This window comes from Lissotriton vulgaris, chromosome 2_1, assembly GCF_964263255.1.
Source record: "Lissotriton vulgaris chromosome 2_1, aLisVul1.2, whole genome shotgun sequence".
In the NCBI taxonomy this organism is placed as follows: domain Eukaryota; kingdom Metazoa; phylum Chordata; class Amphibia; order Caudata; family Salamandridae; genus Lissotriton; species Lissotriton vulgaris.
Genome location: NC_141687.1, coordinates 1,252,765,895 through 1,252,780,426, shown reverse-complemented (window position 1 = coordinate 1,252,780,426; position 14,532 = coordinate 1,252,765,895).

The window sequence follows — 14,532 nt, the reverse complement described above, 5'->3', positions numbered from 1 at the left end:
ACGCTGCCGGTGCGCGTACCGGGGCGCGCACCGGTAAGCGCTCCCTAAAAAAAGGTGGGAAAGTAATTTACAGAAAAACCACTGGAGACACTTTCACCAAATATAGAATAGGCCCTACTACATAGCAGTCCCTACCATTTACCCAAATTTGGTGGAATTCCATTGAGACATTTAGGCTGTAGGCCTGTCTAAATATCCTGAGGTAAATTACATAACAAAAACACATATGAAGTGTTAGAATTTACAACCAATTAAAAAGTTACTTTCATTTTCTACTATTATTTCCTGACATTTGATTGGTTATGTACATGAATATATATAAAAAAAGAGAGGGAAACACAGTCATTTTGACTACTACTTCCTGAAGTACATTTGAAAAGGAATTACACTGAGAACTTCAACTGCTTTCGCAAAGGTAAGTTGTTATTTTGGAAAGTGAAGTATGTTGTGCACTTTAAGTTAATTTGAGAAAAAATATTCTGATAGTTATATACTATCCCTTTGTAATAGTTATATATTGAGATAGGCTTATAAATTTACTTAGGCTTTATCAAATACACTTTTTTATATTTCTAATTCCAGCCTGATACCATACACTGCCCAAAGATAACTTCACTGTTAAAAAATCAAAACTACCTGTCTGAACTTAAACACAACAGTGCCCTATCTCTACTGATATATTTATTTTTTATGCAATTTACAGCAACAAAATGGAAGGAGAACAGAATATTTCTTTCGAAATTGTTTTGGACAACAACCCTGAAGAAAAAATTGCTGAGAATGATAACTTTGATTTTATGGATGAGTCTCTGGACTATCAATTAGTTCAGTGTGTGGAATCAATAGAATCACAGAATGAAAATGAGGACATTCCAGACAATATATTGTTAGAAGTTTTATTACATTTTGAAAAAGAATCAGAAAAATAAATTTATATTTAATAATCAAAAATTGTACGAGACATTATTCATTTTTATATGTAATTCATCAAGTAGTTCCAAATGTTTATAATATTAAGTGAGACTTATAGTATACTGTGCAACTTGTTTGTGTTACATAGTAAGTTTGCTCATAGTTACTTCCTTACTCCCACTATATTATCTCCAATTTGTATTTAACATCTCTTTATCATCTCCTGCCTCCATGTTTTTTTGCTTTCCTGACAGACTATGGTATGAATTCCATATACCACAATAACTTCTGTAACAACATGCAAGATATCTACAAAGGAGACGGTGTATATTAAATTTTAGACTCTGCATTAGTACCTACATGTTGGTACTTAATAAAAAAAATAAAAAAAGAACAATTAATAAACATACAATTTTTGAAAAGTCTGTCATTCTTTTTTCCCCATGGTACGCTCCCCGGTACGCTCCCCAGTCCGTTCCCCGGTGCGCGTACCGGGCAATCCCCCCGCGCAAAACGAAAAAAAAACAACGTTTTTGCCCCGCGGGGCCCTTTTATAGCCCCCACATCAAACCTAGGGGTCAGGGGGGTCTACCTAACAGATCTACATAGTCTGTTAGGATTTTTTTCAATGCAAAATCTCAAAATTCTATTTGGAATAACGTTGGCGCCAGTTGACGAATCTGCCTGAAAATTTCCTCAAATTTGCCTCGCAGAGCTCCGGTTCTTCCTTGAAAGTTTTGGGGGGATTCGTCAAGCGGGGGCCAAGATAAAAGGGGGGTCCCAAAACGTATTTTCCCCATATTAATTTCCATAGGGCGGTCGAACTCACTTTTAGACCGAACGGCTGAATGGTTTTCCACCAAACTTGGCAAAATTGTAGGGACTGGTAGCCCGATGTGCCTTTGCTATGTCTCAAGATATGTGCTGCAGTGGATTTTGAGTGATTTAGGTTAAAAAAAATATATATATCTATAGGCGCGCCCCGGTACGCGCACCGGGAAGCGCACCTGGCGTGCTACGCGACTTGCGCACGGAAAGCTGATTGGCTCACGGGTGTCTGTAAACATTCGAAGCAGTCCGGAGCGGCCGCCATCTTGTGTCTCGGTAGGATCGAGACACAAGAGGTGGCAAAAGAAAGGGGGAAATGACCATAAGGGGGCAGGGTAGATCCCCCCTTACCCCCTAGGTTTGATGTGAGGGCTATATTAGGGTCCCGCGGGGCAAAAAAAAATATTTTGGTTTGTGCGAGGGGAGCGCCCGGTACGCGCTCCGGGGAGCGTAGCATGGGGAAAACCCAGTTTATTCACTGTGTCACCTCTACGACCCTTTCTTGCGTCAATACGTCCTTTTGCATACATTACACCTGACGTAGGTATAATGTGGCGCAGGGGCTTACAAAGTGACGCATCTACCTAGATGCGTCACTTTGTAAATATGACTGAATAAGGGGAATTTTTTACAGCACTGGTGCGTCACAAAAAGTGACGCTCCGGTGGCGTTAAAGTGACGCATGGCCTCATAAATGAGGCCTTCAGTCTTCTAGTCATGTGTCATATTAAATTTATGACGTATTATGTCGGAAGTTCTTACAGATAGTTCAGCATTTCAGACGTATCTGTAAGCGTAAAAGTGATGCATTGCTGGAGTGTGTCTCAAAAATGATGCAACTCCAGCAATGCATCCTTTCACATGGGGCCAGGCCCCATGTGAAAGGGCCTGCACGCCTGCTGTGAAACAGGTGTAAGATTTGGACGCAACAGCGTCATAAAAGTGACGCAGTGATATCTCATAGATTTCACTGCGTCACCTCTACGACCCTTTCTTGCGTCAATACGTCCCTTTTGCATACATTACACCTGACGTAGGTATAATGTGGCGCAGGGGCTTACAAAGTGACGCATCTACCTAGATGCGTCACTTTGTAAATATGACTGAATAAGGTGCATTATTTACTGTACTGATGCGTCACAAAAAGTGACGCACCGGTGGCGTTAAAGTGACGCATGGCCTCATAAATGAGGCCTTCAGTCTTCTAGTCATGCGTCATATTAAATTTATGACGTATTATGTCGGAAGTTCTTACAGATACGTCAGTATTTCAGACGTATCTGTAAGCGCAAAAGTGATGCATTGCTGGAGTGTGTCTCAAAAATGATGCAACTCCAGCAATGCATCCTTTCACATGGGGCCAGGCCCCATGTGAAAGGGCCTGCACGCCTGCTATGAAACAGGCGTAAGATTTGGACGCAACAGCGTCATAAAAGTGACGCAGTGATATCTCATAGATTTCACTGCGTCACCTCTACGACCAGTGCTTAATTTGTAAAATATGAAGTGCAGGTGCTCAATTTTTAAAAAAGGCCACACCCACGTTCCTGGCTCTGCCCACTCCACCCAGAGGCTCCACCCACTTCTTTTATCGGTTCCACCCACATCCACAAGCCTCAATACATCATAGCCACCTCCTCACATCTTGAGTTCCGCAAGAAGCTGAAGTCCGGGCTCTTCACATAAGCACCTCTGGGACCTCACGCCTACACAACTACTCAAGTGCCTGGATACCCTCTCGGGTGATTAGTGTGATAAATACATCAATTTATCATAACATAATGTAACATATGGGAAGGCACTTTCACACTTGTAGAATCACGTTTATAAATTCTGAAAGCCTTTGTGTGATTTGTCATTCCCAGAAGATGACACGGGGCACAATCCACCTAGCTCTAGAATATTTTGGGCAAAAGAACAGCAACTGTTCCTCGGTCTTATAGAAAAACATGCATGACAGACACAAGGTAGACACTGACTGTGCAGGATCCCATGTTAATGTAAACACAACAATCAGCAAAGTCCTGGACCTAAACAGCAAAGAATGTGAGTCTGTACATACTAGTCAGATACAGTTTAGGAATTTATCTGCCTAAGGCTCAGTCTTATGCAATAGAAAAAGCCTTGTGGAGCTGCTGATGGAACTAGGCAACTCATTCTGAACAGCAACTCCCTACCAGTATTTTGATTTGACAACAGTAACCACAGTAGGTGTGAAAGAGGAGGGCTCTTTCCAAAAATTACCTGGGCCCAGGTCATACACTTATTTGTTGACATAGGCCAACCACTTTACCTTCTTGGAGCTGTTTATACTGAGAAAATCAACAAAGCCCTCTCTAAAGGTTCGCAATTCCTTAATTGCCCATAAGTGAACCCAACAAAGTACCGCTGTTAGGGTTGCAAGCGCAGATATAGGCTTAAGTTCCAGGTCCAATGTTAAGGGAACTAAGGGGGTGCCTCTCTCCATTACTGTTAAAGCTCTTATGAAGTTGTTCTCACTAGTTCACAGTAGACCTGCAGGGCAGTGGACCCATAGTTCTGTCACTGTGCCATCCTGCTTGTTTGGGCTTTCTCTATCTCCACTGCTGGAAGAGTCTGATACCAGGGAGCCTTTTTAGCAAAACTAAGAATAGCCCCAGCTCTATGGGTTAACAAAAGTGAGCTTTCAGAAATCTGTGGGGCCCATGATCCAGAATCAGGCAGATGAAGCCCTAAATAGTACATTCCTTGACCCTTTCCAAAACGTCCCTTCCCAAGCTTATGGTACCCCCTCGACCCCCTGAAATAAGTTATATGCTTGATTTTGGATGCATTAATTATAAGACCATATAACCCACAAAACAGATTCAAATCGGTCAACATGTCTTTGTAAACCAGCCCTGATTTTAGCTAGCAGAAATGTATCATAAGCAAAGAAAAGGGCCAGAACGTTATGGCCTGCAAGCATGAGGGAATCATTGGCAGTTATCCATTGATCCTTACTGACTTCTGGTTAACACTGAAGTATAGTTACCATTTTGTTCTAAAATTATATAGAGATAAAGAACCATATTCATGTTTGAATATGGCCTCACTAATACACTACATCTCTTTAATACCTGCCAAATTGCCCTTATAAAATTTTCAAAACTCAAAGGCCCTCGTTCTGGGGGCTGGGCGATATTCATTTCTGCTGGTAACAAATATAGCAGTCGAATAGGGAATGACAAGTAATGCAGCAAGTAATGAATTCCCAAAGTCTTCTAATCTGGTATCGCACAGGTGAAATGTTCAATTGGGAAGTAGCTGAAAAATAAGGAATTAGCCTGGCAGTTAATTGTGTGTACTGATTCCTGCAGTAAGTCCCTCAATTTCTAAGTAGTATAGAAAACAGTTGGTCCTTGACATATATTTAAAACATAGAACAAGTTATTGCATTCGGTTGAGTTAATTTTCTTCAAAACCAAGACTGAATCTGTATTGTTAGTTCAATAGGTAATACTAGCCCTCATTGACAAGATATTATACAGTAGACACCAACAAACCATTAGAACTTTGAAAAGTCCAATCAGATTGGCATGTTTAATGTACAGTAAAACAAAGTTTTAAATTCCACGGATCTTTTTACATATATTTACACTAATACTAGACCAAAGTATATTTCTACAATAAAAGAAGAACGTGCACAGAGAAAGATCAAAGAGTGTGCTCAAGTGAATGATCAAGAGGATCAGAGAAACATAGTGTAGGTCATTTTTATATACAAGAAAAACGATGAGCCTGCCCTAGAGAATGCTTGTAAAAAATGTACTTCTTTTTGGGGCAGGGGGCAATTCCAAATCCCCTTTTGCCAACTGTGCGAATTAAGGACTACGGAACTGTATATAGTATACAAGCTAGTAAAAAAGAATTACATTTTTTACAAGCATTCTACAGGGCAGGCTCATCGTTTTTCTTTGGTTTGTTGGTGTCTACTGTATGATATCTTGTCAATGAGGGCTAGTATTACCTATTGAACTAACAATACAGATTCAGTCTTGGTTTTGAAGAAAATTAACTCAACCGAATGCAATAACTTGTTCTATGTTTTAAATATATGTCGAGGACCAACTGTTTTCTATACTACTGAATACCCAGGTCCTGTGGCTATATTGGGTCAACCCCTGTTTTGATAACTACCTCAATTTCTAAGGGCACTGTCGGGATCCCAGTGCAGGACATTGTGATATTCCTGCATCCAGGAAATACTGGTACCAATGGTATCCAGCTCAAACCCCAGCTCAAACCACCAAAAGTGCTGTTTCCTATGAAAGGAAAAAATATGGAGGGAAGATCTACATAAATGTATGGAGTAGTGCACATTTTGTAAAATACATTGCATTTGCAGAACGCCTAATATCCACAATGCTTATCTGTCTATGTAAACCCCTACTTCCCCTGCCACTAGATTCCCAAAAATGCAGAAATATATGAATTCTAGCTTTGCACATACGATTTACCTAAAATTCCATATTTTTGGAGTTACAAAATTACAGATAAACCTTTCTGGCAAGTTCACTCATTATGCATAACAAGAGTAACTGTAAGGCAATAACAAGTGAAAGTCTGACAGAGAAACTGTAAGGCAATAACAAGTGAAAGTCTGACAGAAGTCAGCATCTTTTGCAAAATTCACTTGTTTTTGCTTTTTCTTCTTATGCAAAATAATCTCCAATCTAAATTAAAGGCTTCTTCTATACATTCTGAAATTAGGAAGGGGATTGATTATTTCATAAACCCAATTTGAAAACTATGTCAGCATTCTTTGTATATCAGTACGAGTGACTTTTCAAAAAATGGTTTCAGGCTTGCTTGGTTTTCTAAAACTTTACATAGAAAATCTCTTTGTTAGAGTTCTGCAATATCTCATACCAGGTTCCTGATAGTAATTTAATGTTTCCTAAACACATTGTTTCTATGCAGGTTTTGAATTGATGTTTCCCCCTCACCTCAAATTTAAGAGTATTAGCTACTTAAGATGTATTTTAAATTCCATGTGTCATTTAATTTATTCCAAACAAGTAAAGCAATAACCTGCACACACGCAAGTGGAGCCGGAAATTTGCAAATATGCTAGAGAAAATGGGAAATCCTGCAGAGTATTTACGTGAGAATTTTAGTTTGATGCCCCTTAAAAAAAGTATTACCACCGTTTGTCACTATTACAAAACCATGCCAGACAGAATTAGACAAAGATTTTGGCAGGCTTAGTGCGAGCAGAAGGCAATCTGCTTTAACTTGTTACTTAACTAAAACACAAACTGACCCAGAATGAGTGCAGAGCAGCACATGCACTATGAGACTCAAGCGCAGCCTGCCCTCTGGCAACCATCGTCTGATTTTACAAGGCTTGGACAATCAATCAGAAGCGCAGGCCGAGCCCTCAGTACAGGAGATTATAAGAACGTGCCTAAATGCCGGAAACGTTTTTTTTTTAACGTTCAGCTCTTTTTGCTTTTTACGAACAAGTAAAGTACATTTAATAAACAAAAATGATACCTGTATTGATTGTGGGCGCCAGCGCTCATATGTATTCAGTATTTCACTCATGCTGGACAGAACGTCGTATATTTTAAAACGTTTCTTGGCACTTGGCTGTCCTGCTGCACACTTCCAGCCTGACGTGCCCCCAGCTCAGCCTAAATCCCGCTCGCAACCATTAGTCAGCGAAAATGAAACTAATTTTTGTGAGAGGCAGGCCGGTCGGATCTGCTCAGGACGTGACATCACTAACGTGATGACGGCGATCTTCAAGTATGCCTGGACAAAGGTGGGACTTCCGAATAGACATTCCAGGCAGCAGGCACAGAGGGAGAGCAGCGCTGCGCAGGAAATTATTTCAATAATTACCGGGACATCGATCTGCCAGAGGAGAATTGTATAGACCCGGCCCTGTAAAATATGTGCCGGTGCTGAGCACCGGAAAGCTCCGGCCCAAATTAAGCCCTGTCTACGACCCTTTCTTGCGTCAATACGTCCCTTTTGCATACATTACACCTGACGTAGGTATAATGTGGCCAGGGGCTAACAAAGTGACACATCTACCTAGATGCATCACTTTGTAAATATGACTGAATAAGGTGCATTATTTACAGCACTGGTGCGTCACAAAAAGTGACGCACCGGTGGCGTTAAAGTGACGCATGGCCTCATAAATGAGGCCTTCAGTCTTCTAGTCATGCGTCATATTAAATATATGACATATCATGTCATAGATTTCACTGCGTCACCTCTACGACCCTTTCTTGCATCAATACGTCCCTTTTGCATACATTACACCTGACGTAGGTATAATGTGGCGCAGGGGCTTACAAAGTGACGCATCTACCTAGATGCGTCACTTTGTAAATATGACTGAATAAGGTGCAATTTTTACTGTACTGATGCGTCACAAAAAGTGATGCTCCGTTGGCGTTAAAGTGACGCATGGCCTCATAAATGAGGCCTTCAGTCTTCTAGTCATGCGTCATATTAAATTTATGACGTATTATGTCGGAAGTTCTTACAGATACGTCAGTATTTCAGACGTATCTGTAAGCGCAAAAGTGATGCATTGCTGGAGTGTGTCTCAAAAATGATGCAACTCCAGCAATGCATCCTTTCACATGGGGCCAGTTCCCATGTCAAAGGGCCTGCACGCCTGCTGTGAAACAGGCGTAAGATTTGGACGCAACAGCGTCATAAAAGTGACGCAGTGATATCTCATAGATTTCACTGCGTCACCTCTACGACCCTTTCTTGCGTCAATACGTCCCTTTTGCATACATTACACCTGACGTAGGTATAATGTGGCGCAGGGGCTAACAAAGTGACACATCTACCTAGATGCGTCACTTTCTAAATATGACTGAATAAGGTGCATTTTTTACTGTACTGATGCGTCACAAAAAGTGATGCTCCGGTGGCGTTAAAGTGACGCATGGCCTCATAAATGAGGCCTTCAGTCTTCTAGTCATGCGTCATATTAAATATATGACATATCATGTCATAGATTTCACTGCGTCACCTCTACGACCCTTTCTTGCGTCAATACGTCCCTTTTGCATACATTACACCTGACGTAGGTATAATGTGGCGCAGGGGCTTACAAAGTGACGCATCTACCTAGATGCGTCACTTTGTAAATATGACTGAATAAGGTGCATTTTTTACTGTACTGATGCGTCACAAAAAGTGATGCTCCGGTGGCGTTAAAGTGACGCATGGCCTCATAAATGAGGCCTTCAGTCTTCTAGTCATGCGTCATATTAAATTTATGACGTATTATGTCGGAAGTTCTTACAGATACGTCAGTATTTCAGACGTATCTGTAAGCGCAAAAGTGATGCATTGCTGGAGTGTGTCTCAAAAATGATGCAACTCCAGCAATGCATCCTTTCACATGGGGCCAGTTCCCATGTCAAAGGGCCTGCACGCCTGCTGTGAAACAGGCGTAAGATTTGGACGCAACAGCGTCATAAAAGTGACGCAGTGATATCTCATAGATTTCACTGCGTCACCTCTACGACCCTTTCTTGGGTCAATACGTCCCTTTTGCATACATTACACCTGACGTAGGTATAATGTGGCGCAGGGGCTAACAAAGTGACACATCTACCTAGATGCGTCACTTTCTAAATATGACTGAATAAGGTGCATTTTTTACTGTACTGATGCGTCACAAAAAGTGATGCTCCGGTGGCGTTAAAGTGACGCATGGCCTCATAAATGAGGCCTTCAGTCTTCTAGTCATGCGTCATATTAAATATATGACATATCATGTCATAGATTTCACTGCGTCACCTCTACGACCCTTTCTTGCGTCAATACGTCCCTTTTGCATACATTACACCTGACGTAGGTATAATGTGGCGCAGGGGCTTACAAAGTGACGCATCTACCTAGATGCGTCACTTTGTAAATATGACTGAATAAGGTGCATTTTTTACTGTACTGATGCGTCACAAAAAGTGATGCTCCGGTGGCGTTAAAGTGACGCATGGCCTCATAAATGAGGCCTTCAGTCTTCTAGTCATGCGTCATATTAAATTTATGACGTATTATGTCGGAAGTTCTTACAGATACGTCAGTATTTCAGACGTATCTGTAAGCGCAAAAGTGATGCATTGCTGGAGTGTGTCTCAAAAATGATGCAACTCCAGCAATGCATCCTTTCACATGGGGCCAGTTCCCATGTCAAAGGGCCTGCACGCCTGCTGTGAAACAGGCGTAAGATTTGGACGCAACAGCGTCATAAAAGTGACGCAGTGATATCTCATAGATTTCACTGCGTCACCTCTACGACCCTTTCTTGGGTCAATACGTCCCTTTTGCATACATTACACCTGACGTAGGTATAATGTGGCGCAGGGGCTAACAAAGTGACACATCTACCTAGATGCGTCACTTTCTAAATATGACTGAATAAGGTGCATTATTTACAGCACTGGTGTGTCACAAAAAGTGACTCACCCGTGGCGTTAAAGTGACGCATGGCATCATAAATTAGGCCTTCAGTCTTCTACTCATGCGTCATATTAAATATATGACATATTATGTCGGAAGTACTTACAGATACGTCAGTATTTCAGACGTATCTGTAAGCGCAAAAGTGATGCATTGCTGGAGTGTGTCACAAAAATAATGCAACTCCAGCAATGCATCTTTTCTTACCCTTCCACACCCGGTTCCTTTTCAACATTTTCTTTGAATATCCACATTCCCCATATTCACTCTCCTTCTCCTTACTTTTCTTCCCAACACTCACCTTCTTTCAGTCCCCCTTCTTCACTTCCTTTCTCCTCTCATACCTTTCTGTTCTTTCTTACTCATATTCCCTTCCATTATCAATGCACTCCACTTCACTTACTCTTTTTCATTTTTTTAAGAATATAGCTCTTTGATGAGATTTGGAGGTAGTTCTGAAAATAACTTTCTTTTCTTCTTTTTTCTTTTTTTAGAACAGAAACAAAAACAGGGAATGGAAACTGCTCAACAGAACCAGAAAAAAAAAAAAATTAGGGCTGGGAATGGCAGCGATGGTTCTCCAATGCTCGAACCATGAGCAGGACACTTTGCTCCCCAAAGGTAAGGAGTTGATTGCAGTATCTGCATTTCAGGACACCTTTGTTGAATGCAGGCTGAATATTTGGAACCAGCTCCTGCGATCGCCCCCTCACAGAAGTAGTTGCTCCTCCGGTGGATGTAGAGGCCCCATCACTGGGAACCTCTTGTGCCAGAGCCCTGACACTTTCCCGGGCAAAATTCTGGGGGTGCCTCCTCTCCACATGGTGAAGCATTGTGAAGTTCCCAAAAGAATATTTCTTTTTGGGGTCACCCCGTGACAGGACTTTTTTGCAGATCCTGCACTCCACTTTTGGAGCATTCACCTTTTTCTGTCCAATTTCCAGATGAAATGCTCTTTCACCTTTGGCTGAGGAGGCTCTTCATCATTGAATTCAGGCTCATCTTCACTGCTGGATGGTCTGGCAGCCATGATTAACCAAGCAAGATCGAAGAGAAAAAAAGGCAGGTCTTTCAGTCACAAAAGTGAAAGAAGAAGTGAAGCAACCAATGAAAAGTATTATTTTAAGGTCACATGAGTTGAGGCGCTGACGCTGCGCGCACCGGAGCGCTTCCGGGTGCGCATACGCGGCGCGAACGTAGGCGCTTCCGGGGCGCATACGCGGCGCGAACGTAGGTGCTTCCGGGGCGCATACGCGGCACGAACGTAGGCACTTCTGAGGCGCATACGCGGCGCGAACGTAGGCGCTTCCGGGGGCGCTTACGCGGCGCGCCGAAGTGACGTTTTGATAGTTTCACGGAAATGCAAAATTATTTTCATTTCCTTATTCAAAAAAACTGCTTTTATATGTACGGTACTAAATGTCTTGCGTTATTATTTACTTTTCATTCATATTTTTTTACACGAACGCAAGTAGCGCTCTGGGTGCGCTTTCCGGAGAGCTTACTGGTGCGCGGACCCAGAGTGCCCCAAAAAAAAAAGATGAAAAAAAATTTAAAAAAAATATTATTATAAAAAAAAATAATACTAATTAATACTCACACAAATCAGCAAATTAAAAAAAATCGTAGGTTACAAACTCGATATAGAAAGGAATTAGCATTTAAAAAACCTATGAAATTCACTGAAAAAACCATAGATTTCACACCAGTTATAGTTAGGAATTAGCATTTAAAAAACCTATTAAATTCACTGAAAAAAACACATAGGTTTCACACCAGTTATAGTTACCTGGAAATTTTACTGACATAAAACCATTGAAATTCCCACGTTATAGTTAGTTGGACTCACTATAACTTGCGCGCCTGCAATGCACTGCTGATGATGTAACATATTACATCACTCATGACATGGTCAGTGACATCACTCATGACATCACTGATGACACCATCCTTGTGACAGAGTGACAGACCTCCTTTCAGTGTAATGTAACCCTTAAAACACATATTCAAAAATAAAAATTAACATTTTCAAAAAAATGGAGATACCCATACCAGTTACAACAAACAATTCAGTAATTCCACCATCTATATACACATCCACTCATTCATCAACAGTTCTATATAGTCACTCATACATATACTCACTCATCATATGTAGTGATATACCTATACATCCTGTTACACACCGACAGTCATCCACAAGTTACTCACACACATACTCACACATGCAAATAAACTATTGAACATCCATTTATTTGCATATAGAACTATACACACACTACCACTTTACTTCTATGGAAATTTACACATACTTACTCTCTTAAACAATCACTTATAGAAACACATACTTATTTAAACAGGAACTCTTACAATCTCTCGCTCTCACATATACTCACTTATATACATCAATACTCACATATAATAGATTAAAACATATGTAGTTACTGATAAAGACACTAGTGAGACAGTCATTCACTCACTAACACACACATATACACACTCATCCACCCATACAGTCCTGCACATATGCTGTCTTAAAAAACACATACAAACAGTGAGTCAGTAACCAACCCATGCAGCCACTTATACACAAAATGAAACACTGATACATATATTTCAATATTTAAAAGTTACTCGCTAATATATGTATTCAATAAAATACACTTAATAAGGCAGTTAACAAATCATTTTTTTTAAAAACATCCATTTACACACTTATTTAATCATTTATTCTTCCATCGACCTTTACAAATACATATATAAAACAAATTTATTTTTCAGAAAGACACACATTCACTGGATGGTGTCATCAGTGATGTCATGAGTGATGTCACTGACCATGTCATGAGTGATGTAATTTGTGACATCATCAGCAGTGCATTGCAGGCTCGCAAGTTATAGTGAGTCCAACTAACTATAACGTGGGAATTTCAATGGTTTTATGTCAGTAAAATTTCCAGGTAACTATAACTGGTGTGAAACCTATGTTTTTTTCAGTGAATTTAATAGGTTTTTTAAATGCTAATTCCTAACTATAACTGGTGTGAAACCTATGGTTTTTTCAGTGAATATATATATATATGTATATATATACTCATTACCTACTGGCGGTCGCCAGTAGGTATATATAGTTAGGATTTTTTCTCTATGGAACTTTTGAAAATTCTATGTCTAATAACTTTGGCATTTGTGGACGGAATCGGCTGAAATTTTCAGGAAAATGGTACATTTTGTTTCTGAGCAGCCCCTGAAAATTTGGGGGGGGTTTCGACAAGGGGGGGCCGAGAAAAAAGGGGGGTCCCAAAACGCGTTTTTCCCATTCATTTTTCCATAGGGCGTTTGGCCTCACTTTTAGCTGAATGGATTTACACAAAACTTGGCAAAATTGTAGGGACTGTTAGCCCGATGTGCCTTTGCTGGGTCTCAATATATGTGCTCCAGTGGATTTTGAGAAATTAACGTTTAAAAAAACAGATATATCTGTGACAGCGTCCCGGATAGCGCTCCAGATCGCGTACTTTTTGCGTAACGGAGCTTTGCGAAGCGAAGCTGATTGGCTCTCCGGTGGGGGTCACTCAAGCAACTCACTAGGGATCCCGCTTGGAATCACCATCAGCCTGACTGCAGCCGCGGCGCTCTCTGCCAACGAGCGCCGCCGCGGACTGGACATCAGAGACCAGGGAGCGGGGAAGCAAGGACTCCAACCCCCAGCATCCCGAGCGGCCGGAAGCCGCACACCGCGAGTTGGCGCCAGGCGGCGCATATAGTGCTGCACCTCCCCCCGCAACGCGGGAGCGCGCGGGAAGCGCCCGGGAGAAGCCCGGGGCAAGGGCGGAACAGTCTTTGGCAGTCGTTGGCAGGAGGAGGCAGGGCAGGGCCAGTGACTCTGCCCTTCACAATGGGGAAACGCAAGCTGACTGTGAATACGGGCGAAGGTAAGAATGCCAAGGTACCCAGAAAAGCTGAGTCTATTATATCTTACCTCACATCTGCGGTGGGTGCTCTGAATGATGAAATAGCAAATGCGGAAAAAGAACTGGGTCTGGATCAGCCTACCACAGAGCCGGGGGACCTAAATAATATAGTTGTTCCAGAGCACACCCCCCATATTCCACTAGAACCCAGTATTGTTGTAAGGGCTCCTAATATTCCTCCCGCAACTAGGACCACTACCCCTCCTCCTCAATCCAGTAGTGAAACTGTATACCATGAACTGGCTAATAACATACCAGCTAAAGCCAAACACAAAAGAGGCAGGACAACCCGCAAGGGTGACCCGGGTAGTGCGGATAAACTGATCTCTGAGGATGCCCACGCCCACCTAGTCGA